Here is a 5,862-nt window from a genome sequence, read left to right on the forward strand (position 1 = left end):
GCGGGGGGGGGGGGGGGGGGGGGGGGGTGGGGGGAGAATGAAAAAAAGCAAAAGAAGAAAATTTACATAAGCTCTCCAGGTTTCATACAGAATTATAGGTAGCTCAAAGTTTTAAATCTGATTTTCACATTTTAAAGCATCCACTGCACACACGTGAATAAAATAAACAAATAACAAAGACAATGGAAAATTATCCAAACTACATAATTAGAACACCATGATCTTCTTATTGCCAAGCCCTTGGCTTTAAATACTGGACAACATGGCTCACATCCTAATTAATGAAGAAATTCAATGTTATAAAAATTTCCAAATCTTCTTTTCTTTTTTTAAACCCGAGATGGAGATTTCCAGTGTCAAGCAATTAGAAGTGTCTTAATCCACTCAGATACCTCCTACAAAGCTTAGTATGTGGCAAGAACATTTTGCCAGTCTTGGTTTTTGGCTTCATTGCTCTTATTTTCATTTATTTCTTGACTTCTGTTAAGAAGTTTTTCACATTTTGTAATTGTAGTCACAAACCAGCTTCACTGAGGATGGGAAAGGACCTTGTGGTCTCCTACAAAGCTACAGTGTAAACGAAGCAGAGATTCTATTACAAGCCTAAGACAGCTACATTTCAGTGGGGTCTTTTATGCATCAAGTATATAAACCATTTTGGGAACTGCAGAACAAGGAATCGTATGCCAGGATACTGTAGCATATTCCCCACAAGGTGTTTAACAGTTATTGTAAACATAAGAATGACAGGAATAGTAATGATAGACAAAAAGGATTTAAATATCACCATGGAAATATTTACACAAATACCACAGAAGGAGGAAAAAGCTTCTGTGCCTGTTTGTCATCAAATTGTAATCTGATATTTTCATGTGAAAGTGTTTTTAGAACACAGAATAGAAACAAAATAGAACAATCTCCTGAAAGTGTAAAGTGTATAATCAAATCTGTGGAATTGTGAAGAGTCTGTAAGTTATAGAACAGTTTCCTTTTTAATCCTGACATCCCTTTGCAAGCCCCTGGCTTTGTTGCAAAAATTTCCAGTGTATCAGAAGACTCTCATACATGTCCATTAATCCACACAGAGCATTTTTCTTTTGAAGTTTGAGGGTCATTAGGCAACCTGGGTTTCTTTAAACAGAAAAAAAACTAATACAGCCTTACATCTGCAAACTCAAACCAAGCAGTTTTTAATAACAACTGGAAGTCATTCTTACAACAAAGCTTCTACCCCCTCCCCCACAAAAAAATGCAAAGGCATAGTAGTTTCATGCATGTGATGAGTTCCAAGAAAGACCAGTAGTGCCTGCAGTAGTTCCACGTTTCACCATCAACACTTTCCCTATGAAGTTCAAAAACCTTGTACACCTACTTTTCCCAGGGACTGACTATGATACTTGAGGAAAATCACTTTTCCAAATGGAAAAATTCAAATTTCCTAAATGGAAAATTCAGCAAGTCCAAGGAATTCATAATCTTAACTCCCTGTGATGCTTCTGATATTCCTGCTGCCTGTGCTTCTGTTTTCCTGCCTCTAAAATAATGGCATAGTAAACACAGAAACACTGGCCGAAGCTGGTAATGAGCTCTTTCAGAAATCCCACGTTGACCATTCCCCAAGGTTACCAATGAATTACAATAGATGTTCTAAGAAACAGCTCCTACTTTGGGCACAAAGTCTCTGCAAACAACTGTTCTCGGGATAACAATGAGAAAAAAAATCAGGAACCTTCAACCCAAAGATCTTTTAACCTACAGCTCTATTTGAAGTTAAGCAATCATCTTATTGAATATGGCACAATCAGTTCTGTGATCATTTTGATATCTAACCTCACCATTATTGTCATGATATCTAAACGACATCACTAATGCATTCTGAACATGTGGGATTTGGAGAAGCTCTACTGTTTGCTACTCAGTTATCTTGGTTTTGGATAAAAACAGGAAATGTGTTATATAACTCTTAACATACAATTCTCACAATCAGAAGACAGCAGACACAAATAGATCCACTCACACAGGGCTGAGAAATGAAGGAACATTTCAGATCTAAAGCACAGCAGGCACCACTTTCCTGCTGACCTTTTCTTTGCAGCAAAGTGATGGCCCTGGTGAATAAATGACCAATCTTGGTCTTTTTTCGTTAAACTGATTTTTGCCATTTGGGGGCTCCAGACCCGTCCCTTTCTCCCTGGGAAGGCCTGTCCCTGCTGTGAGTGGCTCTCTTGGTCAACAGCAGGAGGTAAGGCTGGTGGCAGCTGCCTGAAGAGAGACTACAACAACCTATTACTGCTTCATACAGGAACAGCAGCTGCCTCTGATAGTGTGAAGAAAGAGAAGGAACACTTGTTTCACCCTTAGCAAACTCCCCTATTTCATCCCTACCTATAAAAGGTATTCACACAGCTCCTACTGAGGCCATGCATTCTCCAATGTCCTTACAACCCTTCTGCATTACAGAAAAGCACTATCATATCTTTGTGCACATCAAAAATTGAGGCGTAGCAAAATCAAGTTGCTCAAGATAACAAGAAGTTTGCAGTCCAGAAGAGAGACTCCATATTTGGAGAAAACATCTTTAAAAAGCTTACTGTTTATACAAACTCCCCAGGAAATTGCCAGTAACAGCGCAGTTGATCAGTCTGCAAAAAAAACCTAGTTCCTACACCTCTCTTTTTCTCCAGACACTATAGTAGTAGAGCATCGTCTGTGCCCTCATCTTAAAATACTCATAAAGCTAAGCTGAACAATCAGCCAGTCATCTTGCAACAGATCAGACAGGTAGCAAGGGTGGACTTTAAGACTGAACTTCCTCTACAAAAATCCCTGGACAAAACTCTTCTACAACTTCAACCTGCTCCACAGTGGGAAAATCCCAGCCTGTAGAGCACTTTCTGTAGACAGAGCTGTGAATGCACCAGTATCTCAGTGTGAAGTGGGGAAGATGGAGGATGGAATAAGAAGTTACAAGGGTTTCTTGCAAATGAAAACCTGTCTGAAACAAAACCCAGGGTGACAAACAGCTTCCAGAAAGTAAAGAGTTTTCGAGTGGAATTCCTTATCCTCTCCTCTTCTCCCCCAGGTTGTCTGTTAATTCACCAAGGTAATTTGGGGTAACATGTACAGTCACTAGCGGCTTAAAGGAATTGTCAGGCATGACCTCCAGCATCTCTGAATAATCAAGGCAGATAAGTCATGTTATTTTGGTGTGACTGTGCAATGAATGATGCGTTTAAGTAGCTTTCTTTAACTTAGCCACTACTTAAAATATATGATAGGAAGTACTGACTTTATTTGATCTGCACAATGCATTTCAGCTCTGCTTAAAGCAGATGATTCCTTTTGGCTTGATGTTACTGTCATTCCATATCATCCTAGCAACTCTGACTTCAAGCATCAGAACGTATGCCCAATAGATACAAAGTTTCATGAAACAGATTTTATAAATTATACTATAGGTGAAGATCACAAAAGATTTATTTTTAATTTTGCATGACTACTTTGTTTAAGGTCACTATTTGGTGTCATTGTCTTACAGCAGGTATCGGTTTTTGCCTTGGCAGGGTATGCAATATAAAAGTCAAGACGCATGTGTGTCCCAAATAAACAAAAATGAAGCATTTGTTGGCTTTGTTGTTACCAGCTTCCTGGTAATAATCTTTGGAAAGAATATTATGCAAAGTGTGGAATTTATTATTTATTTTAAAGTTATATTTAGTACACAAAAACCTATATCACACTTGTTCAACTACTGTACATACTGTAATTACACACCCTAATTTCATGCTTTTGGTCATGCAGTTAGCATAAGTAGTTGTAATTACACATTTAAGGCATGTAATCATGTAATAATTAAGATGCACAATTCAATTATATAATTAAGGTATGCAAATACATAGGACTATCCTGTGACATTGATTTTTAAGTAGACTACCCCATTAATTGTGAGGGGATTTCTGCTTAAAAACTCATTACACAATGCAGCCTGCAAAGAATTACACAGAATTATGCCTGAAATTTGGGGAAGGAAAAAAAAAAAAAACCTGAACAGATTCAAATAGTATTTACAAGATTGGTTCTGTGTTATAACAACAACAAAAAACAAAAAAACCAAAAAACTCCAAAGAAACCCAAACCACACACACACGCACACAAAAGAAAAAAAAAAAGATGAATTCTCAAAATGGACAAAAATATTTACAAGCTTGTTTTGTAGGCCAGCATTGATAGAGAGAAAACAATCTCCAGAAATACCCTACTACTTCCTAATGACCTGTTATGTCCCCAGAAAGATATGTTAACTAAACAATGATCTCTTTGCATGTTTCAATTAAAAAAAAATCTGGTTCTCATAGTTTCTTTCACAGAATTAGTAAAGGAAATAGAGAAGCTTTTCAAAATCAGAAGAAAACAAGGGAACACAAATATCAAACTCATTTCCACTGTGGTTGTTTTAATGCTCAACCACCAAAAAACTCAACCAAAAATATAAAAAAACAAGATTATTGACCTCAATCTGAATGCACCACATTTTTGCTAATGTTTTTAGTATTTTTTTCCACTCTCTTCTTCTCACAGGAGAGAGAGAGAGAGAGAGATCCAAAACCAGGAGGGCTTTGTGCAGAACACCACAACAATTAATGGCTTATTCAAGGAGGTTTCTCTCCAAGAGTAGAAAGTGCCAGAGCAAGGGGGCAAAGTAATCGTTCTGCTAAACTGCAGAGACTATGCAATCACTGAGCCCCAACTTCCATGCACATTCATGACTAGCAAATCAGAGTAGAAAGGGAATTTCAAAAAGATAGTGACATCCTGGTGCAAGCTCCAGCATAGAGCAGATTCACCTTCCCCTACACATTCACCTTGATGTGACTTGAATAAGCATGAAGAGTTGAGAAGCAGCCCTCCCCCAAACAAAGCGATAAGGAAAAACCATGATCTGGAATGCCCCTCCTCCCCCCCAAATTTGGTTAATAGTAACTTGGTAATAAAAATGTGTTGGAAGAAACATGTCAAATTTAAGGAAAATGTGTCTCAGCACATCCAGATTGGAAGGAAGCACCAAAATATCATATTATGAGTCTCCTTTTATGCCACATTCCCTCTGCCCTTCATACCACTTTATTGTACGTAATCTTATGATCAGATGTAAGGCTGTGTTGGGGAAGCTCCTCTTGGTTACAAATTGAAGCAGGCATATCACAATGGGACCCTGACTGGGACTCGAACTCTAACAGTGAATGCTAATTGCTGGTAGCTCATCATTACACATGACAGATTCATACTCACTCTAGAAATAGGCAGAGAAGCAAATAAAAAAAATTCTTAAATTATTTTTATTTACGTTGTTTAGTATCTTGTTCCTCTAAGAAAAAAATGTCAATATCCTGAATATCCTCTGGCTTAAAGATATGAATCAAAGTTAATAGATATGCATCAGTATGTGTGACAGCAAAATCAGATATTCAATGACAGGAATTCTCCTCAGATGTCAGAATAGCTTTAAAGATCCTACTTAGAATATTCATAGGATCTGGGGTGAAAGTATTTTTTCCGCCAAGATTCATATCTATTATTATTCATTTGAAAGATATAGGGACGCATTCATAGTTCAGGATCTTAGAAGTGATTTAAGGATGAAAAATGCTTCATTGCCTATTCTGATTTCAAATAAATAACTATAACTTCATGCTAACTTTCAATAAAAGAAACTGAATTCTGCCAGGAGAACATACTCAGGCAATACTATTTATATTGCTAGGGACTGAAGTTCAGGAACAGATATACCCAAACTATCCCTATAGGATTGGGAAAAAACCCAAATATCTCTAGTAGAAAGCTCTGAACCAGAGCCTATTTCAG

The sequence above is a fragment of the Haliaeetus leucocephalus genome, unplaced genomic scaffold (assembly GCF_000737465.1).
Source record: "Haliaeetus leucocephalus isolate CR32 unplaced genomic scaffold, Haliaeetus_leucocephalus-4.0 Scaffold240, whole genome shotgun sequence".
NCBI classification, from domain to species: Eukaryota; Metazoa; Chordata; class Aves; order Accipitriformes; family Accipitridae; genus Haliaeetus; species Haliaeetus leucocephalus.